This window comes from Macaca nemestrina, chromosome 5 (assembly GCF_043159975.1).
Source record: "Macaca nemestrina isolate mMacNem1 chromosome 5, mMacNem.hap1, whole genome shotgun sequence".
Lineage (NCBI taxonomy): Eukaryota > Metazoa > Chordata > Mammalia > Primates > Cercopithecidae > Macaca > Macaca nemestrina.
Window position 1 is genome coordinate 130,143,977 of NC_092129.1, and position 26,916 is coordinate 130,170,892.

The window sequence follows — 26,916 nt, forward strand, 5'->3', positions numbered from 1 at the left end:
TCTAACTTCTTCTCCCAACATTGTAATTTAATTGGTATGGGCTGCAACCTAGGTGTGAAAAGTGGGGGGTTTTTTTGTTTTGTTTTGTTGTTGTTGTTTTGAGACAGTTTTGCTCTTGTCGCCTAGGCTGGAATGCAATGATGAAATCTTGGCTCGCTGCAACCTCCTTCTCCTGGGTTCAAGTGGTACTCCTGACTCAGCCTCTCGAGTAGCTGGGATTATAGGCACCTGTCACACACCCAGCTGATTTTTGTATTTTTAGTAGAAATGGGGTTTCACTATGTTGTCCAGCTGGTCTCAAACTGCTGATGTCAGATGATCCACCCTCCTCAGCCTCCCAGAGTGTTGGGATTACAGGCATGGGCCACCGTGCCTGGCTGGGGAGTGTTTTTAAAATTAATTTTTTTATATTGAGATAGTTGCAGAATTATATGCAGTTATAAGAAATAATACAAAGAGTTTCCCTCAGTGGTGTTTCCCCCAATGTTAATATCTTCCAAAATTCTAATACAATATCACAAACAGGACATTGACATTGATACCATCAAGATACAGAACATTTTCATCACCACAGAGATCCTTTCCTCCTGTGGGTCTTTTATAACCACACCCACTTCCCCACCCACTGCAACTTTCTCTTTATCCTCTGGTAAGCACTCATCTGTTCTCCATTTTTATAATTTTGTCATTTCAAGAATGTTATATAAATATAATCATACTATGAGCAACCTTTAGGGATTAACTTTGTTCACTCAGCATAATTTTCTGGAGATTCATCCAGGTCATTGCATGTATCAATAGTTCATTCCTTTTTATTGCTAAGCAGTATTCCACTGTGTGGATATGCCACAGTTTGTTTAACCATCTGAATTGTTTCCAGATTTGGGCTGTTAAGAATAAACCTGCTATAAACATTTGTGTACAGATAGCTTTTGTGAAGATACATTTTTATTTCCCTGAGATAAATGTCTCTGAGTGGAATTATGTAACAAGTACATGTTTAGTTTTTTAAGACACTGCCAAACTGTTTTCCAGAGCAGCTGTACCATTTTATATCCCTACCAGCAATGAATGAGTGATCCAGTTCCTCCACATTCTTGTCAGCATTTGGTGGTGTCACTATTTTGTACTTTAGCCCTTCTGCTAGGTGTGTAGTGATATTGCATCATGGTTTTCTCTTTTGTTTTGTGTGTTTGTGTGTGTGTGTATGTGTGTTTTCCAGTGGAACAGGACATTTAATTATCCTTAGGGTCCTCCTGGGAGAGGCATTGCGGGGCCTTTGGCAAAGTTCTGGCTGATGGAACCAATAGGGGTGCCCATCAGCCAGTGCCAGACAGGATGGCAGCCCCACGCTTGGCTGGGGACAGCCAGCATTTGGGGCTGTTGCCTGAGACAATTTCTGAGACTAGTGGGTAAGGAATGTTGCCTTTGAATGGAGAAGAGGAGACTACATTTAGAAAGCGGGAGGAGAAGTGGTTTGCGTTGTGGAGAGGGACTCTAAGGTCAAGTTAGGAATGACAGGGAGTTGGTCACAAGGTCCTTCATGGCCAGGTGAGAGCTGTAAGTAGAGTGTAGTAATGGAGTCCAGCAGGGGAACTGTGGGCCAGCTTGACTCAGGCCAGTTTCAGGAACTCCTGCAGCATGTTTTGTTCCACAGCCTCCACGAAGAGCTCAAAGTCCCCACAGTAGTGGTCCCCATTGACAATGTGGGATGGGGCAACCTGGGGGTTGCCCACCAAGACTTGCATCTCATCCCTCACGGCATTGTCCTGGGAGATGTCCACTAGCTGGTATTGGATACACTTCCTATCCAGGATTCAGGTCACCTCACTCTGCTGGGACTTCATTTTATGGGAGCCAGTGACCGATGTGCTGTAGAGGTGCAGGCTGCTCGTCTGCAGGTAGATTGATGGGCCAGAGGGCAGAGGGCAGCAGTAATGGCAGCTGCACTATAAGAAGACTTCATCGTGGTTTTAATTTGCATTTCTCTAATGGCTAACGATGAGATTTTCGTGGGCTTATTTGCCACTATTCAGTGAAATGTCTCTTTATGACTGCATTAGGCCATTCTTGCATTGCTTTAAAGAAATACCTGAGACTGGGTAATTTATAAAGAAAAGAGGTTTAATTGGCTCACAGTTCTACAGACTGTACAGGAAGCATAGCTCCGGCATCAGCTTCTAGGGAAGCCTCAGGAAGCTTACAATCATGGTGGAAGGCAAAGTAGGAGCAGCCGCTTCACTGGCAAAAGCAGGAGCAAGGTAGGGGAGGTGCCACACACCTTTCAAATGACCAGATCTCGTGGGAACTCACTGTCATGAAGATGGCACCAAGCCATGAGGGATGTGCCCCCATGATCCAAACGCCTCCTACCAGACCCCACTTCCAGCATTGGGAATTACATTTCAACAGGGGATTCGTGTGGGAGAAAATATCCAAACTATATTAATGTCTTTTGCCCATTTTCTAACTGGATTTTTTTCTCTTACTGTTTAGTTTTGGGAGTTCTTTATATATTCTAAACACTAGTCCTTTGTCACATGTGGTTTGCAAATGTTTTCTTCCAGTCTGTATTTTCATGCTGTCAGCAGCCTTTTGCAAGGTATAAGTTTGAAATTTTGATGCGCCAGGTCAATTTTTCCTTTTGTACTTTTGTGTTTGATTATCCAGCATTATGAACTGAATAGCCTGTATAGCAGAGAGTCCCTCACTACAAAAAGCTTTCATGTTAAAACTTTCCATCCAGATAAGGATATTCATTATTGTTTTCTTCTTCCATTGTATTGACTTTTTAAAAATGTTTGTGGTTTTAGAGATTTCCCGTGGACATACAGAGACTTAAAGATTCCAAAGATTTGAACTGCAGGACAGCTATGACTTATTATCGGACTTTGTCCTTGACATTACAGACAAGATATTCTCAAAGAAAGAGCTCTCTGCTAGTGGGCACATGGAGTTGATGGACATAAGGATAATTTCTGGCCGGGCGCAGTGGCTCACGCCTGTAATCTCAACACTTTGGGAGGCTGAGGTGGGCGGATCATGAGGTCAGGAGATTGAGACCATTCTGGCTAACACGGTGAAACCCCGTCTCTATTTAAAAAATACAAAAAATTAGCCAGGCGTGGTGGTAGGTGCCTGTAGTCCCAGCTACTCAGGAGGCTGAAGCAGGAGAATGGCGTGAACCCGGGAGGCGGAGCTTGTAGTGAGCCAAGATCCTGCCACTGCACTCCAGCCTGGGGGACAGAGTGAGACTCTATCTCGAAAAAAAAAAAAAGGATAATTTCTGAATTCATCCACAGGCCACACAAATTCATCAAAGAAACAGCCATTGTGTAAACAAACAAACAAAAAGAAACAATCTCACCATAATGGGAAGAGGTCAGGAATAGGCTCAGATATGTCAAATGCAATTACTGCTCATTCATTTAAATGGAGTCACTATTTATTCGTTTAAAAAGTAAAATAAGGAGAACTTAGGCGCAGTCCACGGTGATTAGTCATTATGGGCAGTGTAATGTGCTTTTTAGAATGTAGAGAGAGAAAGAACTTTTGTATGGTCAAAGCAATGAGTTTCTGAGTACTGGAGGTTTTCAATAACCAGACCCTGGACCACCACTTGGCAGGGATGTTATAGAGGTGACTCGGGAACTAGAAACTAAGGTAGACTAGGTGAGCTTTGAGAGCCTATCCAATCCTGAGTGCCTCTGGTGTCATGATCCTTCTCCAAGGTAAGATATAGAACTATCCTGGAGAGGAAGAACACAGGCAGGACAGATCCCAAGAAGCCTGAGCAAAGCACCAGGAAGGAGCCAGCTGACTGGAGGAGGGCCTCCTTAGAATAAGTTGGATTTACGGAGCTGGAAAAGACTTTGGAGGAAGGCTATCCATGCTCTTGAAAAAGAGATGGAGAAACTATTAGTCAAATAAGCTGGGCTATAATGTGTTAAAAAAACAAAGTATGGAATCTCAGTGGCTTAACAGGAGGATAGTTTATTGCACACTTGTGCAAACCACTGACCATAGTTCCTGGTCAGTGAAGTGATGACTCAGTGATCCAGGTTCCTTCCATCTTGTCTCATGGCCCTTCAACACATGGCCTCTAAGGTCAATGTGAAAGGGCAACAAACTTCTGGAAAGGCACCCTGGATACTTATCATCCAAACCCAGAGCATGGCATGCAGCACTTTCCCTCACATCCATAGGCAGGATTGATCACACAGCCAGCCTCATTGCAAGGGAAGCTGCAAAACAGAGAAGACCAAACAGATGCTGGTGCTTACCAATAGTTTCTGCCACGAGAGATCAAGGCCCACAGGGGTGCCATGATTGTGTCGTGACCATCATGTTAATGTTGACAAAACTAAGAACTTATTCCCAGTAGGATTTCTAATAGGGTTAAATGTGGTATAAGACGGTATTTGAAGCCTTCCATGACCTGGTCCTGGGGCGTCCTCCATCTTTTCTGTCACTCCCTGCCTGTCAGCTAGGATCCCAATAAAATAGAACCGTTTGTATTTCCCACCCCTACTTTTCCCCTCATTTAGGTGTGAATACCTTCTACTTTACCTAACTTCTTCTACTTGTTCTTTCAGAATCAACTAAAGCATCTGTTCCTCCTGAAAACTGATCTCAACCTCCTGATCCCCACACCCCAGACTGGGCTAGGTATCCCTCTGTGCTCCTGCATTATCCTATCCATGTTTTTGTTTTAAATCATCATAAGGTTCTAAACATCATATCGTTATTCATTTATGATTCTATCTCCCTAACTAGATTGTGTACTTCCTGCAAGCAAATGGCATTATTTTTAAATTAATATACAGTAAAACTGACTTTCTTTGGTGTACAATTTGTGAATTTTGTGAATTTTAACACATGTTAATTGATATTTTCTTGGTTCTTTGTATGCTGAATAACTTCGGATCATATCCTGGACATTTTGAATATTATCTTATGAGACTCTTGGTGTTATTTTAATCAGATGGAATGTTGACATTTTTGTGTTAGCCATCAGTCAAACCAGCTGATTTCAAGCTCCAAGTTCTGACCAGCCTTCTGTGGGTTGCAGCTTCAATGTCAGTTCTGTTTGCAAAGGTTTTGCAGTGCAAGGCAGATCCCGCTGATGTATATGCCACCTAGTGGCCAGTCTGGCACGTGGTTACCCACGTCTCTCCCATAGTTCAGTTCTCATCTAAAGATATGCTTTTTATGGTCAGATCTATGCATGCACCATTTGGGAATAAGCCCAAGTTTGTTCTTTCTCTCTTTCTTTTCTTTCTTTCTTTCTTTCTTTCTTTCTTTCTTTCTTTCTTTCTTTCTTTCTTTCTTTCTTTCTTTCTTTCTTTCTCTCTTTCTTTCTTTTTCTTTTTCTTTTCTTTTCTTTTCTCTCCTTCTTTTTTTGCCTTTTTTTTTTCTGGGACAGGGTCTTGCTGTCTCACCTAAGCTGGAGTGCAATGTCATGATCATAGCTCACTGCAACCTGGAACTCCCGGACTCAGGCAGTCCTCCCACCTCAGCCTCTCAAGTAGCTGGGACTACAAATGTAAGCCACCATGCCCAGCTAATTTTAATTTTTTTTGTAGGCACAGAGTCTCACTATGTTGTCCAGGCTAGTATCGAGCTCCTAGACTCAAGGGATCCTCCCTGCTCAGCCTCTTGAAATGCTCAGAATACAGGTGTGAGCCACTGCACCCACTCTCAAGTTGTAAAACAACTTTTTGGGGTTGCTTTCCCAGCTCTCTCCTCTCTGAGATCTCCCTGGTACATTCTGGTTCCCTAAAGTATCCCTCTTTGAGCCTAATCTGCTCTGCATTTCCCATAACTGGGCCTGTGTCTAGGGTTGTTGTGGTCACTCAACCAAAATGAAATGGGCTCCTCCCCAAAACAAAATTTAGTTTGGATATTGAGATCAATGATGCCACACATGCAACAAGAGAGTAAGAAGAGGTTTATCACACACATAATGAAGCTTTCTGAGGAAAGCAGAAAGAGTCCCCAGGTTGATCTGAAAATGGCTTGAGAGAGCCAACAAAGAGTACAGGCTTGTTTTTATGATGGCTAGCGGGCGAGGCTGGGTGAGAGTTTCTGCATGTGAGAGTTTCTTACATAGTTTGAACTTCTATCCAGTGCCAAGGGAGTAGCTGAGCTCTTACATCAGCCTGCCCAGATGTGGGGCCAAAGGGGAAGGGGGAGTGGTGAGGTTTGAAAGCTGTCAGCAGTCAAACATCAAATATAGAGTCAGACTCTTTAATACAGGCGCCAAGTGGTGGGAGGATAGAGAAAAAAACAACAGGCATTTGCGCCACCCTTTGGGAACCACAGTTCTTCCAATCAGAAAGGAAGTTCCTCTCCCTGAGTTGTAGGTGCCTACCGTCCATTACAGGCTGGGTGATGTGAGAGATTAGAAAAAAGAAAAAGAAGGACAAAAGAAAATGGAGAATTTAGGAGACTCCTTTTGCACTCCTCATGTCAGGACTAAAAGGTTTTCCTGGAGCTCTCTCTCTGTTCTTGGCAATGCTCACGTCTAGGTTTTAGGCTGCCTTAAATCTAGGCCAGGGAATACCAGAAGAAAAAAAGTCACAAGCTCACCATCAGTTTAGTGGTACTTCAAATTATGGTCTTTTCCTCAATCTACCTGCTAATATTTACTTCCCATAATATTTAAATACCTGCTCAATGTATCCAGGTTTTATAGCTGCATTTGGTGGGAGAGATATTACTTACTCTATCTTACATGAAACTGAATCCATCTTATTTAATTTTGTATGTCCTGTGCCTAGCACAGTGCCTGGTAAAGAGAAGGGACTGAATAGATGTTCTTTGAATGAACAAAGTGAATCTATGAATGAATGAGTGAATGAAGCAAAGTCTTATGACTTATTTACAGATAACATAGAACACATGCCTCCAAGGGACAAATTTATGATAACTATGCCATGGTCAATTTTCCTCCATTCTCTTCCTGGAAGAGTGAGCATTATTATACAGAGAGGCTTTAGCCTAAGTGAATAAAAAACTATAACTTTTCTTATTGCATCTTTAAGTCAGAGAAGTCTTTCAAAACCCCAATGTTTTATGTCTCTAGAAAGCATTTGGATTGCACAGGTTTGAATGAACTTTCTTAAACTCTGTTTCTCCCTTGTGTGTTGTAGAGTTAAAATAAAATAAAATTGACAAGGCTTTTTGACACCAGCACTTCCTTTAGTTGCACATGTTTACATTTACCACCAAAACAGGCTGAACTGCATATTTAAAAAGACACTGCAGAGCTCTGCTGTTCATTCATCCCCTGCTCAATGGTCTGCATGTAAATCATTGGATCCATTTACAATCAGCAGGCTAGAAACCCCCAGCTATTTGAATAGCAAGCTCTTTTATTTCTGCCTCTTTAAAGCTAAGCTGCTCTGACCCCCGACTGCAACAGAACTTAGCTGATGAGTCCAAAACATGAAATTGACTCCAGCTCATCTTTTCCAGCCTTGAATTTGGCTTTGACAGGAACCACAGAAGTCAATGGGACCTCTGTATGTGGATGAAATTCCCAGGAAAGTTAGGAAGGGACTGATGATTCATGATATGAAACATCCCAAAGGGACTCTTCCCTCCCTCTTGATTTTGTATCAGTGTGTAGAATTTTGAAAAGTGATGCTGATGAGGACAAAATTTCCATCATGAGCTAAACAAGATCCCTGACAGAGAGGAAATATGAGCTTCTGAGAGCCAGAATCCAGTTCTCTTCGCATAGAGGCCACCCCAATACAGAAGGGCACCTGGCCAAGTAGCGTGTACACTCTCGAATGGGTCAAGATTTGACCCCCTTCTGAAGAACCTCTTTTCACCCTACCTGATTCCTAAGAACAAATCAGTTATCTACTCTGAGTCATCAAATGCCATTTTTTTTTTCTGAGTCTGTATTTCTCTTCTCCCTTTTGGTTTTCCCTGGGTGCTTCGGCTTTTGGAATGGCTTATTCTGTCTTGGTCTATCACAGGTATGCATTGCGTTCATATCAGGAGTTCTCTCTTATGGCTGGTTTGGCACTCATTGGAGAAGTTAAAACCTTCCATTAGTCAAATCCAGTTCCAGGGAGCTCCAGGGAACCATTTCTGCACTTTCAATGCAGTGGTTTCTGTTTTATCTGAGCTTTGTATTATTTACTGCAATCTGGAACGTATTTGGTTATATGAGAATTTTTATTGGCATGGAATTAGTCTGGTCACAAAATCCATCTCCTGTCACCACCAGTACAATCCCAAAAGCACAGTAACCTGCTGTGGTTCATCCTCCAGGTAGGCTGTTATTGAGTCTGCAGTAACTCCTTGAGGAGGGCTCCTAAGGGTAGGATTTGGGCCTCTAAAGACCTGGTCCCCTTTGGGACCTCCCTGCCTCTGCTTTCTTCCTGGTTCCTCACTGGAGATGTTTGTTCTTTCATTTACGTCTGGACTCAGATAATGGGGAAGAAAATGAAACTATGGGTTTTTTTCTGTCTTTTTTTTTTTTTTCTCCTCCTTTTTTTCCTTCTCTTCTCTCAAATGCAGAGAAAGGGAGATTAGAATCATAAATGCCTCTTTACCACAAGCACTATGAGTCCTCTTGCACTGTAGAGGTCTCTCTGCTTGTAAAAATTGCACAACTAAAGCATGTTTGTTGTAGAAAAATTAGAAGATATCGATAAAAAGAAAAAATTAGAAGATATTGATCAAAAGAAAAAATCAATCAAACAAAATTTTCTCCAATAAAAATCAGGCTTCTTGGTCACTTCACTCTTTTCAGTCTTTCTGAGACTCAGTTCTTGTTAATTTTCTTCAAGTATTTTTCCCCTGTGTCCCGGCATTGCCCTTAGCAACCAGCATTTTTTTTTTTCCAAACCATTTATCTACATGGCTTTAAGGAAAGTTTCCTCCCAGATAAGTACAAAAGGAACATATGTCTGTAATACAACAAAATATTCTAAAGAGCAATTTACACAGCTCTCTTATAAGAAAACTGTGCATCCATACTTACTGCTTCTTTGGTAGGCTTCCTCTGACCAGCCTCAGTCTTTATGTTTTTGGACCCCTGGGGTAATTTGGCCTTTGTGGCTGACTTTTAGAGCTCTCTTTTAAGTCTCCTGAACAGTGGTTTCTTGCCAGGTCTGACCAATCTCTCCTAGCTCTCATGCCTGTAAGAGGTCTCCTTTTCTTGCATGCTCTTAACGCATGAAAACTCCTCTTCCCATTTTGGGGGCAAGCGTGGCAGAAATTAAATTTTTTTTTTAGACAGGGTTTCGCTCTGTCACCCAGCCTGGAGTGCAGTGGTGTAACTGCAGCTCACTGCAGCCTCCACCTCCTGGGCTGAAGCAATCCTCCCACCTCAGCCTCCCAAGTAGCTGGGACTACAAGCAGGCACCACCATACCCAGCTAATTTTTGTATTTTTTGTAGAGACAGGGTTTCACCATACTGCCCAGGCTGGTCTCAAACTCCTGGACTCAAGCAATCTGCCTGTCTCAACCTCCCAAAGTGCCGGGATTTACAGGCATGAGCCACCATGCCTGGCTAAGAAATTTAATATTCTTTATTTTTCTGTAATGCAACTTATTTTCTAATTCAAACCCCCATTTCATCTGATGGCAGGAATTTAATCTGTCAAGATGGAATTTACACCATGTACACACTTGTGGGATTCACCTTGTCTGAGTCACTCTCTATCCATGCTGGCATCCCCTAAGACATCGCTCTTTCTATTTTGACTTTAGTCTGGCTAAGTCATCTCTGACCCAAGGCTCCATAGTTCCAGCTCTCTCTCTGCTCATTTCTTTACTTCTTTGAGGGGGAAAGGATGAGTCTTCTGTTGCCATGCAATACTAGAAAAGTGAAAAATCTCAGTGGAGTTATTGCTGACACTTTGTTACATCACTGCCACTCTAACATGCAGACGTTTCCTCGGGCTGTTTCAGGCCAGCTATGCCATTTTTGAAACTGGTGAAAAATGAAAATTTCAAGTTGGGGATTACAAAATCAGTCTCCCCTTCCCATGGACCCACAGGACCAACCCAGGGCAGGCAGGCAACACCAAGGGATTGCAACCTTCCTGCTTGCACACACTTAGCCCCTGGGTTGGAAATGGCAAGAGACTCTGCAGAATTGTCTACCAAATTGCTGTGGCATCAGCAGCCTGGGGCCAAAAGGCCACAGACAGGCATGGAAGGAGACAGAGAGCAGGACTCAAGGAGAGGCACACCAAGCAGGTAGGGCCTGTGGCACCCAGAGACAGGGGAGTGAGTGGCAGAGAACCCATTCCTGGAGGAAGTGGGAGCCAAGACTGAAGGAAAGTCAAGACTCCAAGCCCCTGGAGCACATGCCATTGTCCCATTGGATTTTACAAGATACAAAATCAAAGATTAAAGCATTAAAAATATCCAGACTGTCACCAAGGAGCATTAAACCCCAGGCTCAGAGCCCCTCTGAGTGTGGTGCCCTGTCCATACACTCACAAGCCAGCTTGCCTGCATACTTAGATATACGAAAGCCAGGGAATAGACTTCTTCTTTTACTTGTATTACATCATCCCTTCCCTGATGCAACGAGAATAGAGCTATTCTAGCTGTGGCCTGGAATGGAGAGAGTTGGGGGAAAGAAGCACAGGTAGGACAGCTTCTAGAGTAATAGGAATTATGGGAAAGGGGGAAACCCTAAATTTGTATTTCAAAAAGTTTTCCCACCACCCAAGCCTCAGCCGGTCCGAGCACTCATGGACTCCTGGCTGTAGTCTGGCTTGTGATTCACAAGTGGGTTCACCTGCAGACACCAGCCCCCACCCTCCATTGCCCAGGCTGTGTCTCAAGGAGCCCTAGCCCATATCTTTGCTGGGTGAGGCTTAACTTCTGGGACTGTAGCAAAGCAGTGTTGAGGTTTGACGTCACATGGTCGACCTTTCTCAGTTTATTCTTACATATAAAAAGTGATCTTTAAAGTGTGGTGCCCGGACCTGCAGCATCAGCATCACTTGGGAGCTTGTTGGAAATGCACATTCTCAGGCCTCATTCCAGACCCACCAGATCTGAAACTCTAGGATGGGGCTCAGCAATCTGTGTTTTGTTTTGTTTTTTTGAGACTGAGTCTCACTGTGTTGCCCAGGCTGGAATGCAGTGATGCAATCTCAGCTCACAGAAATCTCCACGGCAGCAGAAGGTTCAAGTGATTCTTCTGCCTCAGCCTCCCGAGTAGCCCGGTTAATTTTTGTGTTTTTAGTAGAGATGGGGTTTTGCCATGTTGCCCAGGCTGGTCTCAAACTTCTGGGTTCAAGTGATCCACCCGCCTCGGCCTCCCAAAGTGCTGGGATTACAGGCGTGAGCCACCGCGCCAGGCCTGATCTGTGTTTTAATAAGCTTTCCAGTAACTCTAATGTACACTGAAGTCTGAAAACCACTGCTCTAAACTTTGTTATATGAGAGACACATTTCAGGATTCTTCAGTAATTTCTCTCATAATCTTACAAATAAATATTGGACCTAGTGCTCAGAACTGACAGTTCAAAGAATTCCAAGAAGGTTCGGCAACTCCAAAGCATGTCCTCTAACCACATACTACAATATTTGGAATTCCTGCATTAGAAATTTATTTATTTGGCATCTTTTTATTGTTCTTTTTTAAAAGGTAAATGTTCTGTATGGAAGCTCACATAAAAGTATCGATGATATCTGTCATATTCTGCTTACCGTGGCTTAGGCAGGGAGAGAGGACACACAGAAAGGGGAAATAGCTGAGCAAACATAGGTATTGCCTAGTGTGGTGTATTAGTCCATTTTTACTCTGCTGATAAAGACATACCCAAGACTGGGCAATTTACAAAAGAAAGAGGTGTAGTGGACTCACAGTTCCACGTGGCTAGGGAGGCCTCACAATCATAGAGGAAGGTGAAAGGCACGTCTCACATAGTGGCAGACAAGAGAAAGGAATTTATGCAGGGAAACTCCCCTTTATAAAACCATCAGATCTCATGAGACATATTCACTATCATGAGAACAGCACGGGAAAGACCCACCCCATGTAGGTCTCTCCTACAACACATGGGAATTGTGGGAGCCACAATTCAAGATGAGATTTGGGTGGGGACACAGCCAAACCGTATCAGGTGGCAATTTTGCTTAGAGCTAGCGTTTCTAGAATGTATGAAGTCACTGGAGTAAAAACATATATTTGAAATGAGCCCTATATCTTAATTTAAAAATAAAATAAACTGGAGAGAATGAAAGAGTGGGTTTGAGGGAGTACATAGTAGAAAAAACCTAGTTCGTATCCTGCCACTAACTAGCCATAGTCTTAGATGAGTTATTTAAACTCAGTTTCTATAAAATGTGGTGATACATGGTATCTAAGATGTTACATCAATTAGGATTTAGTTGCAAGTGGCAGAAAATCCAACTGAAACTGGTTTAAACTGTGAAGCAAAAAGTTACTCTATTGGCTTTTGCAAATAAAATCTAGAGATAGTTCTAACTTTAGAAACGGCTTGAACAGTGTTCCAAAGAGGCCACATGAACCAAGTTGTTCTTTATTTTACTCTCTGCTGTTCCGTGTGTTTGGCTTCATTTCAGACCATGCATGGCGGCAAGATGGCAGCCCCAGTGCCAGCCAACATGTCTCCATGGTTCAAATGTGGATTTGAAGGCAAACCCAGAAGCCCAAACAAACCCTCCAAAATGAGACTGATTGGCTGTGATTTGCCTCCCTTGAGTCATGTCCCTATCCCTGAACCAATCACTGACCACAGGAGAAACTGACACTCTGGATCATATGCCAGTCCTGGGTTGAACACGATCCCTGGAATGCGGGGTGGTAGGGAGGGACTGTCAACTCCACAAAAACCACAGGGATGGAAAGTGGGGGAGGGTGGATCCCCCACCAACATTGGAGGCCGTTCCTGGAAACAGGGTAAGTGAAGAGGGACTGGCCAAGAAACAACACACATCTACCATGCAGATCTCAGTTCCAACATTCTGCAGTCCTGTGAGGCCCTCCTATGGCCCAGAATGCCGGCATAGAAAACCACATTCAGCAGACTGCCCTCCAGATGGAGCAGGAATGGACTTGGGGAGGAAGGAATCCCGTTTCCATTTAGGATGACTATAATCATACACTTCAAGAGTCCTGACTGGAAAGGCTGTCTCTCCTGGCAAACCAGTCCCGTTTCTCATTTCTCTAGGAGACATGCACATAAAAGTTTCCATACTCCCGCCTGGCATTAGCTCTCTGCTTACTTCCACCTCCTTTTCACCCTGTCTGCCTCTGCTCAGAATGTGTCTCTCTTTGACTACCCCTGTCTCCTATCTCACTTCCTTTGCTACCTCTCTCTCTTCCTCTCTCCCTCCATTACTGACTGACTGAAGCTGTCATAACTGTCTGCCTAGCTCTCTCAAGAGTTTCTGTCTCTGTTTCTTTCTATTCTCTCTCTTGCTGGGGTTCTCCCTGTCTCTGCCTTATTTTTCCTCTGTCTCATCCTGTCTGTGCTTCTCTACCTCAGTCTCCAAGAACCTGCCTGTCGCTTTCTTTACTTGGCACTTTCATTCTTTGTGTCTGCCTCCCTTTCTCCATCTGCCTTTGTCTCTATCTTTTTCTGAAACAGGCAGTTCTCACTGCTCCAGATAAGGTCTAAAAATGTCTACAAGGCCTGCTTATTCCATACGTTTATCAGCAGATGGACCAACAGTGTTTGAGGATGGAGGCAAGACCTTGAGGGAGGAGAATTTAGAGAGAAGAAGGAAGCATGGACAGGGCACCTGAAGCATAGTGCTGTGAATAAGGGATTATACAGCCCAAACCTACACAGCACACACACACATTAATGTCACAAACCACCTTCAGGCAGGCACTGGGCTTCTCCATCACAGTCACAGTTGAGTATGGTTGAAGTTTTGTTTTTTCTCAGTTCAATGCTTTTTAACTGATTAGCTGCTCCCTGGATTTCAAAGCAGCTTGGATATCTGTAACTGATACACAATCTCAGTGCTGTAGCCTACCAGTTTACAACAGGGCCATTGGATGAACTGACTTTGCCATCGTGTGCCTTGTGAGTTTCACTGTGTGGACAGCTCAGCCCCTGTTTTCTCTGTGGTGGTTACCCAGGTCCCACTTCTCAGCGGCTAAACACATCTCTGGTGCCTAATTCAGTGAAGGCTGACATTGGGCCCTTGTTAACATTAGTCTACAATTTCCATTTCGGTAGAAGATATTGCTGGGTTTTGAAAAATAGAATGTGGCAGAAGTAGACATATATCCAACAGGCTTTGCACTCAGGTTTTATTCCCTCCCAAGCACTGTCCTAATTTTCAACAAAGTTAGTTTTCATTTCATTGTTTCTTCATTTTAAAGGTTGATACATTGGCTTCTGCAGTCACCAGCATATTTTTTAACTACTATGATGTAAATGGCAAAGAGTGTGGGGAGACCATAGGACTGTTAGGTTTTGTTGTTGCTGTTTGCTTTCCATCTTCAACAGTTTTCTGCTCTGTGATGGTAAACAAATCAACTTCTATGAGTGCCAATTTCCACATTGATGACAGATAACAGAAACAGCCTAGCATCAGTGCCTAGTACTTAGTACATGCTGATTAAATGTGTTCATTCATTAAAGACAATGGTTGTCAGCTTTGACTATCCATTAGCATCTCCTGGGAAGCTTTTAAAAACCCTGAAGGCAGGCTGTAGATTAGACCAATTACACAAGGATTTCTGAGTCTGAGACCCCGGAAGCAGTATTTTAAAAAAATTCTCCAACACATCCCACTTGAGGTTATTCCACTGTGCAGCCAAGCCTGATAACCACTGATTTAAGAGGTTTACATTAGCTATGTGCTCATTTTGTACTTAATCAAGGGTCAAAGGCCCTTGTTTTAAAAGTATTGCTCAAAGACCCAGAATTTAAACTTTGACTACAGTCCCTAAGAACTAATTTCCCCAATTTCCAAAGAGTACCTATTCCTATAAGCTCATCTAAAATGAAAAATGGCCCATAAAATATTCCTTATTTGGTCAAAGAGAAGCATATGTTAAACATTCAATTCAACAATTTGTATTGAGTACTGTCCAGTTACAGAGAACTGCACTAAACCAAAAGTCTCTAATTGTCAAAAAATAATGCTTAAGTTCAAAAGGCACAACACAAGTAAAAAGCAATGCTTCATAACAACAAAATAAAACAAAACAAAATGAACACTTCCTTCCCTTGGAAACTGATACCTTTAAGCACACACCCTGCCAGCTTAATTTTCTGCTGATTATCAGCTCTCCTACTGCCTATAATGAGGGGCTTAAGAAGAGGAAGAGCAGCTGGGAACAGGAAGTTCGCAATGATGTGGGAGGTTTACTGGAAAATTATCTGCTAAGGAAATCATTTCAGTGGTCAACATTGCTAACAAAAATACATTGCGCTGACAAAAATATTGAACAAGCTTTGTGCTCAGTGGAACACAGTGTTTTGTTTTCTCCACATTGAAGAATTTAATTTCAAATGCACCAAGGTGCTCTTGTGAGTAGTAAAATAAAAACATATTTAAAAGCTTTGCTGAATTCATAATCAGATATGGCTATGTAATTTCCCAATCTGTTACACAGAATTGAATACAATTTTCCAGCTTTACTGATGTATAACTGACAAATCAAATTGTATATATTTAGGTATACAATGAGATGTTTTGATATACATACATGTTGTGAAATGACTACCACAATCAAGCTAATTAGCATAAACATCACCTCACATGGTTACCATTTTCCCTTTTGTGGTGAGACCATTTGAAACCTACTCCCAGCAAATGTCACAATACCACATGATTACCTATGGTCGCCATGCTGTACATTAGCTCTCCAGAACTTGTTCATTCTGCATATTGAAATTTTGTACCTTTGACCAGCATCTCCGTGTCCCCAACTCCTCAGCTCCTGGCAACCACCATTCTACTCCTTACTTCTGGGACACAGTGTTTTTAATCTAAAAAAAAAAAAAAATTATGATATTTTGTGTGTACATTCATGAATTTCTTTCCCATTTTGGGGATACCCTTAACATAGTCTAGAGATGATTTGTGTATCTGCTTTTCTTTGCTCTCTGCTCTTGATTGGTTGCTCCCAGGCTGGAAAAGAGATGTAACCTCAGGAAGGAGATGTGTGAAAGACGATCCAACTCGGGAGAGTTCACTGATGGCTGGCCCTGAATCTTAGATCTGCAAGTGGTTGCTGTGATGTTCAGGTCCAACATCTCAGGTCTCGTTCACACATCTCCACTTCTCACCGTCACTCACTAGATCCCAATATCACAGGCTGTGCAGAGGGAAGACTACTCCAAAGCTTGTTTTCTTCGCATCTAGCCAACTAGTTCTGTTCTCAAAAGAACTGAAAGGGATGTTCAGCCTTGATGGTCAGTCTGCTAGGAAAATAAATGGAGCCAGGAAGCCAGGGTTGAGGATTTGGTTTTATTCCTTACTGTCTGTATGATATCAGATAAACACTGAGCTTCTTTGAGCCTTAGTTTCCTCGGTATAAAACGAGGGATACTAGTATTATCTACCTTGCAAAATTGTTGTAAAGATTTAGTGAAATGTAAACTGTATAAATGACCAATGCCTTCTAAAAAATACTCTGAACCTGTGTGTGTCTCTGTGTGTGTGTGTGTGTGTGTGTGTGTGTGTGTGTGTGTGTGTGTGTGTGTTAATGTTTGGAAATCTTAAACACTTAATAGAAAACATTTGTAAGTGATGACTGAAATGAACCAAACTTTTCCTACAAACTTTAGCCTACAAAGCTCCCAGCACACACCTTAGCACAACCCTGCTCCTTCTGAATAGGCGACACTGAACACTCCAGGGAGAAAGTCAGATTTCAAAGCGCTTTACCTTGTTCTTTCCTCTTTTCCCGCCTTGGCCTCCCAGGTAATTTATTACAGAGATCTGGCAAAGCTTCACAGTGAATGAGGCCTGGTGGTGCTGCAGGGGGTGACAAAGGCAAACCGGATCCTGTATTTAAACAAAACTGAAGGAAGTGCAGAGAGCCCGCATTTGGCTCTCCGCGAGCTCTCCATATGCCGGCCCTCCCAAGCACACACTGGGGAGCATTGTTCACAGTTTGAGAGTCATCGCTGCAGCCTGCACTGACGTGAGTCTCCACCATCAGCTAAGAGGAACACTGGTCTCCCACACAGCAGCCAAATCCAAGATCGATGCTTCCCAAGGAGCACTAGAAACCAAACATAACAACAAGAAATGACTTTCCAAACACTCTTTCACAGAGAAAAATAGAGAGTACAAACAATATTTTCATCATTAGTAGTTATAAAATATTCATGATGTTCTAGGGAGATAAAAGGTAAGGATATCTCACCCCTCACCCATCCCCACCTACCCTGACCCATCCTTCCCAACCTCACCTGTAAAAGAGTTCAAATTGGACTTGTATAAATTCCCCCAAAGAGTGTACCTACTTCTGAAATACAGAGGAAAGAATGTTCTTCCTTCTTACCTTCTATTAAGGAGTTAAGAGAAGGTAGTAATATATAAAAGTTCCTGGCATATGCCAAGACATTTTCTTTTTTCTGTTTCTTGTTTGTTTGATTTTTGTTTTCTGAGACAGGGTCTCCCTCTGTCACCCAGGCCAGAGTGCTGTGGTGCAATCATAGCTCATTGCATCCTACAACTCCTAGGCTCAAGTTATCCTCCTGCCTCAGCCTCCCATGCAGCTGGGACTACAGGTGGACCACCACGTCCAGCTGATTTTTTTTTTCTTGGTAGAGACAGGATCATGCTATGTTACCCAGGCTGCTCTCTAACTCCTGGCCTCAAAGGATCCTCCAGACTTGGCCTCCCAAAATGCTGGGATTACAGACATGAGACATTTTCACAGACAGTATTTAATCCTTACTATGACACTTTGAAACAAGTATTCTTATGCCTATCAATGTGGAAACTGAGAGTCAGAAAGATTAAGAAACTTACTCATGGCCAAGCACAGTTGCTTACGCCTGTAGTCCCAGTGACAGGTGAAGCCAGCTGGGCTTCTGGGTAGGGTAGGGACTTGGAGAACTTCTCTGTCTAGCTAGAGGATTATAAACGCACCAATCAGCACTCTGTAAAAACGGACCAATCAGCACTGTGTAAAATGGACCAATCAGCACTCTGTAAAATGGACCATTCGGCAGAACATGGGTGGGGCCAAATAAGGGAATAAAAGCGGCCACCTGAGCCAGCAGCTGCAAGCCAGTGGGATCCCCTTCCATACCGTTGAAGGTGTATTCTTTTGGTCTTTACAATAAATCTTGCTGCTGTTCATTCTTTGGGTCCACACTACCTTTAAGAGCTGTAACACTCACTGCGAAGGTCTGCGGCTTCACTCCTGAAGTCAGCGAGACCACGAACCCACCAGGAGGAAGGAACAACTCTGGACAGGCACCACCTTTAAGAGCTGTAACACTCACTGCGAAGGTCTGCTGCTTCACTCCTGAAGTCACGAACTCACCAGAAGGAAGAAGCTCCAGACACATCTGAACATCGGAAGGAACACATTCCAGACACACCATCTTTGAGAACTGTAACACTCGCCCGCGAGGGTCCGTGGCTTCATTCTTGAAGTCAGGGAGACCAGGAACCCACCGGAAAGAACCAATTCTGAACAAATCATCAATTTGGGAGGCCGAGGCGGGCGGATCACCGGAGATTGGGAGTTCAAGAGCAGCATGACCAACATGGAGAAACCCCGTCTCTACTAAAAATACAAAATTAGCCGGCCATGGTGGCTCAGGCCTGTAATCCCGGCTACTTGGGAGGCTGAGGCAGGAGAATCACTTGAACCCAGGAAGTGGAGGTTGCAGTGAGCTGGGATTGCACCATTACACTCCAGCCTAGGCAACAAGAGTGAAATCACTCTGTCTCAAAAAAAAAAAAAGAAAGAAAGAAAGAAAAAGAAAAGAAACTTATTCAGATTCACATAGAATATGATTGGTAAAAAACAGTATTCTAACCCAGATCTGCCTCATTCCCTCTATTTATTTATCTTCTAAAACATGATGAAGTATTAGTATAAACTATCGTTGTAATTCTTTGCTTGGTGAAATAGCAAAAATATTGAGATTATTTTAGAATAAATGAATAAATCCTGGGCATTTTCTTCTAAAAGGCAATGTTTACTAGTGGAAAAACCCTAAAAGATGACGCCCTCTTGATATTTGAAAATGACCAAGTTTATTCAATAAGTCTCAATGACTCAAATTCTGATATTCCATTGAAAACTCTGAGAAGGCAAGAAAATACTACCAAATCGTGAGACCTGTCAAGGGGAGAAGAAAGGCCTTTCATTAGAAAGTGAACATTCAATCATTCTTGGCTCACAAACATGTAGGGAACTGTTGTGAAATATGTCTTAAGCAATTTATTACCAATAACTGAAGGTAGCAAGTGATTACTCAAATGTGACTGAGTGCTCAGTACAGTATACGTTCTACTTTTTTGTATGTTTGAAAACTTTCATAATAAAAATATTTTGATTTTGTTTCTTTTTAATTTTCCTTATTTTTATTGAAGTATAATTTTATATAGTGAAGTGACAGGTCTCAAATATACGGTTGGACGAGTTTCAACAGTTTACATACATCTGTTTAACCCACGCTCCATTAAGATATAAAATATTGCCATAACTCTCACAATTTTCATCGTGCCATTCCAGTCAATCTCTGTCCACTCCCTGCCCCACTAGAAACCACTGTCCTGATTGCTTTTGCAATAGATTGCATTTGCCTGTTTCAGAACTTCATATAAATGGAATCTTACAGTATGTACCCTTTTGTGCCTGACTTCCTTTCACTCAGTATAGCAATATTGAGGGCCATTCATGTGTCGTATGTATCAGGAGCTATTGTGTTTTTGTTATCGCTGAGCAGAACTCTGCTGTATGTAAATACCATGTTGTTTATTCATTCTCCTGCTGATGGACATTTGGGTTGTTTCTAGTTTGTTATTTTTGTTGAGGCTGAGGCTGGGAAAAGAGAAAAGAATAAAGTTTCTTGAAATCTGATTTTCTTCCTGGAGTATTCAGTATTATGAATAAAGCTGCTATGGACATTCATGTACAAGTCTTATCTGTGTCCACATGTTTTCATTTCTCCTGACTAAATACCTAGAAGTGCATTTGCCAGGTCATAGAGTAGGTGCATGTTTAACTTTATGAAAAACTGCCAGACCAATTTTCAAAGGGCTTACATAATTCTACATCCCCACCAGTAATGGATGAGTGTGCTCATGGCTCCACATCCTTGCCCATATTTGTTGCTATTAGTAGTGGTATCTCATTGTGCTTTAATTTTCATTTCCTTGATGCCTAGTGATGTTGAGTGCTTTTTCATGTGCTTATTGGCACATCTTCCTTTGTGAAGTGCCTGTTCAACTCTTTTGCCCACTTTGTTTTTTAACTTAAAAATCATATAATCTCAACACCCAGCAATAACCCTCATTAACGTCTTGGATTTTTTTTTCTGTGTATTTACTTATTTATGCAAATATATTTATTACAAAAAAGGATTCATTTTTTAACTTTTTTCATTTAACAATTCAATTGGTCATGAACATCTTTCCCTATCACTAAATATTGTTCTATGCCATCATTTTTAAATACATGAGTGTTCATTGCAGCTTTATTCACAATCACCCAAACTGGAAACAGCCCAAATGCTTTTCACTTCGTGAGTGGATAAACAAAATGTATTGTCGAGCTGTACAATGGAATGCTACTTAGCAATGAAAAGGAGACAAACTACTGATAAACGCAACATACATGCAAAACCATTCTGAGAAGTAAAAGAAGCCAGACATAAAAATGTAAATACAAACTATAGTAAGAATGCAAATACAGTCACAAAAAGCTTGGGGCTGAGGGTGGAGGGTGGGATGGAGTGATGACGGGCAAGATGTTGCTTTTGAGGGTGATGAAAATATTCATATATTGGTTGTAGCTGTAGTTTCACTTGTATTTGCACGCCTTAGAACTCATCAAATTGTATATTTTGTTCTGTTTGGCTTTTTACATTTAAAAAAATGTATTACTAATATTACTTTTGATTGACAAATCATAATTGTATACACTTACAGAGTACAATATGATGTTTTGATGTATGTATACAATGTGGAATGATTAAACAAAGCCAATTAGGATATCCCTCACCGGCTGGGCGCAGTGGCTCACGCCTGTAATCCCAGCACCTTGGGAGGCTGAGGTGGGCAGATCGCCTGAGGTCAGGAGTTCAAGACCAGCCTGGCCAACATGGCGAAACTCCATCTCTACTAAAAAATACAAAAATTAGCCAGGCATGGTGGCGGGCGCCTGTAATCCCAGCTACTTGGGAGGCTGAAGCACGGAGAATTGCGTGAACCCGGGAGGCAGAGGTTGCAGTGAGCCAAGATCGTGCCACTGCACTCCAGCCCGGGCAACAGAGCAAGACTCCGTCTCAAAAAAAAAAAAAAAATGTATATGTATATGTATGTATATATACATATTTTTATATATATATCCCTCACCTTGCTTACCTATCATTTTTTATGGTAAGACATTTGAACAAATTAAACATTTTAAGGGGCTGAATAATGCAGGCAAATTATAGCTCAATAAAAGTCATTTAAACAAAAAGCATTACTGAGGAGATGCAGTATAGGATACAGATTGGGCACTACAGGAAGTGGGGCAAGCATGGCTGATACAATTAAAGACAAGACAAGAATCAAGTAGTCAGAAGCATGGAAGGATAGAAAGTTGAGATAAGAGAGTACATAGAGTTTAGATCTTAGAAAAAAAGAGTTTTAAGTTGAATTAGAGCTCTCAGTTAAATCTAGTTACAGTTATTTAGGCTAAAATGGTGATTCATCAATTCATAGAAGGTTTTTTAAAAGATTGAACAACTCAAATCAGACAGTCAAGTGAAGCCAGGACTTTTTTTCCAGCTCTCTGATTTCTGACACCACCTTAAGCGAGGAAGCAGGAAGGAAGGATGCGTAGGGTGCCTCATTATAACCTCACAAGTGTAGGGTCCCCAGGTGGTCTTAGCAGGCAGGGATGGGGGTGAGGTCACAGATTTTTCTGTGGTGTTTAGCTGGAGTAGAGTCATTATTGTCTAATAGTTTTCTGTCTCCCTAGGCTGTCCCTTTCTGATCCTTTGGCAAGAGTGAGCAGGCTTTTTCTAGGTGATTGTGTGTGTGTGTGTGTGTGTGTGTGTGTGTGTCCATTGATATTTCCAGGTTGCTGGCTTCTCAAGCAACCAGTCTGGGATATATGTATATGAAGCAAAAAGAAGGCCCAGGGAGCTCACCCTCTTGTTCCTCTGATCCTGAGGTCAACTGCTGGTCTGCCTTCTTTCCACCTTTCAGAGTCTTCTTTTCTTTGCTTCATATAAAACGTACAGGGATTTTTTTAGCTGTCCTCGGCAGAAAGAATAAGGGAAAAGTATGTCTACTCAATTTTTCTGGAAGCAGAAATCTCCTTGATGGCTTTTTAAAAATTAGATTGTTTGTCTTTTTTATTATTGAGTCACAGGAGCTATTTTTTATTCTGGATACAAGTCCTTTGTCAAATGTATATGTTGTGAATATTTTTTCCCATCTGTAGCTTGCTTATTCAATTTTTAACCGTGTCTTTTGATGAACAGAAGTTTTGAATGTTGATGAAAGTTCATTTCTTCAATTTGTTTCTTGTACAATTAGTGCTTTGTGTGTCCTGAAAAAGAAATATTTGCCTACCTGTAAGTTGTAAAAATAACCTCCTGTGTTTTTTTTTTTTTTCTAGAAGCTTCATGGTTCTAGCTTTCATGTTTAGCAATGAGATTCATCTCAAATCAATTTTTGTGTTTAGTGTGAGGGATGAATTTCAAGTGGTTTGTTTTTTTTTTTTTTTTTTTTTTTTTCTGCATAGATAGCTTGTTCCAACACCGTTTGATGAAAGTGTTTCCTTCCCCTTTTAGTTTCTTTGGTACCTTGGTCAAAAATCAATATATGGCCAGGCGCGGGCTCAAGCCTGTAATCCCAGCACTTTGGGAGGCCGAGACGGGCAGATCACGAGGTCAGGAGATCAAGACCATCCTGGCTAACACGGTGAAACCCCGTCTCTACTAAAAAATACAAAAAACTAGACGGGCGAGGTGGCAGGCGCCTGTAGTCCCAGCTACTCGGGAGGCTGAGGCAGGAGAATGGCGTAAACTCGGGCGGCGGAGCTTGCAGTGAGCTGAGATCCGGCCACTGCACTCCAGCTTGGGCGACAGAGCGAGACTCCGTATCAAAAAAAAAAAAAAAAATCAATATATACGGGACTATTGTTATATTGTATTCCTATCCAGTGATCTATTTGGTTGTCTTTATGTCAATACCACATTGTCTTGATTACCATGGCATTATAGCAATTTTGAAATTAATAATAGTATACATCCTCCAACTTTGGTTTTTGGCTTTTGATTTTGTTTTTGTTTTTGTTTTTTTGTGCTTTTTCAGAATTCCTTACCTCTTTTTTTTTTAAGCTTTTAAGTGTTTCTAAAATGAGTGTTGTAGAATTATTATTTTTTCCTTAAATGTTTGAGATAATTTATAGTGAAGCCATTTTTTATGTATAGCTTACCTATTTCCCTTCTTTAAGGAATCACAGTCCTCCTTGAATGCCGTCCAGTGTCTTATCATAGTTAGTTTATATATTGTGCGTGGTTTTGTGGTTGTTGAGAGTGGAGGGATGTCTGGTACTAGTTACTTCATCACGACTAGGCCAGAAGTCTGTAGTAAAATGTTTGTTTAAGTTGATGTTATTATTAGGGTAATTTTAGATTCAACAGATGCAATATCATCCCAATATTGAAACTACCTCGATATTTTATACTAATTGCATTTCCATTGACTCTACCCCCAAATTACTCATATAACTATATAATTCAGTATTAGCAAAGACTAGCACAATGACCAACAGTCTTATACCTGCCACCTAGATTCAAGTATTAATAAATAACATTACTTTTACTCACTTCAATTTTAAAATGCTTTTTTATATGGAATAAAAAGTAGTAAAGTTAAAGATAGAGTTATTTTGTGTAACTCTGACATGGCCCAGGAGCATGTTTTGCATCTCATTCACTATGCTTATTCACAACAGATTAAACATTTGAAACCCATTATTTAGAGACTTCATGTTTCAGAAAAGTTATCATTTAAATATACAAAACTTTTCTAACAAAAAACATATGTGTGTATGATTCTGGCATTTTATCAGAAAAAAAAGGTGTTTCCCAGTAGAGTGCACAAGAACTTTGCAATTATATTTGTATCTTCTGCATGGGTTTGTCCCTGCTGCTTCTCGTCATAGGATTATACCCTGTAAAAAACAATCATTTTCCAAAATGATATATAATATCCCGGTTAAGGGGGAATTATTAGGCTCAAGTTTCTCTGCATAAGGAACCATGCTGGAAACCTAATATTTTGCTTATCAGGCCTCCTCTGAGCCTAAATCTACTTTCTTAGACAAACAATGAAATAGATTGCTTCAACTTCCCTTTTGGAATTAAGTGGAAATATTAAACAAATGATAAAGTAAAATTTAAAGCCACTGGACAGTTGTAGTTCTTGCCTTCACTTAAGTGAAACAGTTTCGGCTCTACTCACTTAAAGTACTCCCACCTCACCATTTGGACCACTTACGGTCTGAAGGCTGCATCTTACTCCTGGGTCCAAAGAGCTAGGGGTGACAGCTAGGGTCTACCATGGTATACCAGGGGGAACTTTGAAGCAGGAGTAAATTTTAAAAGAAGGGCCTTACAGATTGTTATACTGACACTGTCATTAAAGGACAATGTTACATTAATGTTGCATCCTTTGAAAAACCTTACGATATGGAGAATATGAGGGAACACGGAGAATGTGAGGGAACATGCTAACTGAACAGCTCTAGGGAAAACTTGTTTGTAAAAAATACATTAGAATAGCCAGGCGCGGTGGTTCATGCCTGTAATCCCAGCACTTTGGGAGGCCAAGGCGGGTGGATCATGAGGTCAGGAGATCGAGACCATCGTGGCTAACACAATGAAACCCCGTCTCTACTAAAATTACAAAAAATTAGCCAGACGTGGTGGCAGGCGCCTGTGGTCCCAGCTACTTGGGAGGCTGAGGCAGGAGAATGGCATGAACCCAGGAGGCGGAGGTTGCAATGAGCCGAGATCCTGCCACTGCACTCCAGCCTGCACGACAGAGCGAGACTCCATCTCAAAAAAAAAAAAAAGAAAAAAACCAAAACCACACACACACACACATTAGAATATAATGTAGCAATTGACATGTTCCTCTGTTTATGGTACTGGTAAATTCTGATTTTTGCTAGGATTGCTCGAGTCCTTTTCTTGCTGTCTGTCCCCAGTCAAAATTAACTACTTGTGCAATGGGAGTCAAAAATCATGTTAATCTCTGCCAACAAATACACAATCAAAACAGGCTGATGGTTTATTGCAAACTCATGGTGTTTCAAAATCACCAGGAAGCGATGAAAAATTTAAATGCCCAACCCTCATTCCTAGACATCTGAATTTGATTGATCTCAGTGGAGACTAGGCATCAATATTTTTTCATGGTTTTTTTTAATTTCATAGAATCTTGTTATGTTTTCTTTTTAACAGTTTTATAGTTTTACCACTTACATTTACGTCTTTGGTGTATTTTGGGATAATTTTTATATATGGTATGAGGTCAGGGTCCAACTTTATTCTTTTGCATGTGGATTCTCTAATTGCTACACTACTGTTTGCAAAAAAAGGCTATTCGTTCCCTATTGAATTGTCTCAGGAGTCTTGTCAAAAATCAGTTGCCCACATAGACACATGGGCTTATTTCTGGACTCTTGATTCTATTCCATTGATCTATCTCTATCCTTATGCAAATACCACACAGTTTAGAGTATTGTAGCTTCGTCGTAAGCTCCAAATTGAGAAGTGTGAGACTTATGACTTTGCTTTTTTTTTTTTTTTTTTTGAGAGGAATCTCACCCTGTCTCCCAGGCTGCTGTGATCTCAGCTCACTGCAACCTCCAACTCCCAAGTTCAAGTGATTCTCCTGCCTCAGCCTCCTAAGTAGCTGGGATTACAGCCACATGCCACCATACCTCACTAATTTTTGTATTTTTAGTAGAGAAGGGGTTTCACCATATTGGTCAGGCTGGTCTTGCACTCCCGACCTCTGGTGGAAGACCGCCACGGTCTTCCAAAGTGCTGGGATTACAGGCATGAGACACCACACCCGACCTGTTGTTCTTTTTCAAGATTATTTTGATTATTCTGGGTCCCTGCATTTCCCTATGAATTTTAGGATCAGGTTTTCAATTTCTACCAAAAAAAAAAAAAAAAAAAAGCCAGCCTGGATTTGTACAGAATTGTGCTGAATCAGTTTGGAGAGTATTGCCATTTTAACAATACTAAGCCTTCCAATTCGTTAACGTGACATGTTTCCATTTATTTAGGCCTTCTTTATTTTCTCTCAGTGATGTTTTATAGTTTTCAGTGTATAAGTCTTGCAGCATCCATTTTTTTTTTCAAGCTTTTCAGGTGATTACCATATGCAGCCTTTGGTGAGGAGCATTGCTTAAATTCCCAAAGATGAGGAGCATTTCTCATTGTCCCCAAAATCACAACTCTTAGGTAATCTGTCCATATGTGGTCCTGTTAAGGACAGGAAAATAGGGTTTATCTTGACCAGGAAGACCTACTTCTGAGAGATGTCCATTTCATGACGTTTCATTAAAAAACTCTGGTACTAATATTTAATTACACCCTACAGATAATCCTAGAGTTGCAAAATCTTGAGAGGCCTAAGAATTTATTTATGCTGCTCCAGAGTGGTGAGAGTCCATCTTATTTTAATGTCTGCTAAGAGCAAATGTTCTCTGAACAATC

The 26,916-nt window shown here is 41.5% G+C and overlaps 1 pseudogene; it reads right to left on the minus strand.

The window, feature by feature from the left end:
- Window positions 1-1,530: 1,530 nt before the first annotated feature.
- Window positions 1,531-18,246, minus strand: LOC112428222 (SH3 domain-binding glutamic acid-rich-like protein 3; annotated as a pseudogene).
- Window positions 18,247-26,916: the final 8,670 nt, after the last annotated feature.